This window comes from Tupaia chinensis, unplaced genomic scaffold, assembly GCF_000334495.1.
Source record: "Tupaia chinensis unplaced genomic scaffold, TupChi_1.0 Scaffold000408_1, whole genome shotgun sequence".
Taxonomy (NCBI): Eukaryota; Metazoa; Chordata; class Mammalia; order Scandentia; family Tupaiidae; genus Tupaia; species Tupaia belangeri.
The window spans coordinates 128,625-128,964 of NW_006159913.1; positions in this window are offsets into that span (position 1 = coordinate 128,625).

Below are 340 nucleotides of genomic sequence, written 5' to 3' on the forward strand. Positions count from 1 at the left end.
GTACCTCTGGTGAAATGTCCAAGTTTACTTTGAGAATGGAACTGGTCTAGGTTGGACAGGAGGCATGTGAACGTTCTGAGTGTGTTGAGGAACAACATAGTCATGGGTGGTTATGAAATTTCCAAGATCCTCTTTGGATGTTGATCACAGTTTTTGTGGACAGCTTTAGCCACGAGGTTCAGAGGCAGAGCACCCACTGGTCCAGAAATGCAACCCAAGGTGAATTGATATTTGGCTGGTTTTGGTTTTGGTTTGCTCAACATCATGACTCAGGTAGAACAAACCAAACTACGGTGGGTAGGATGTAAGGTAACTGGTCAGTAGTGACAAGAAAAGGCTG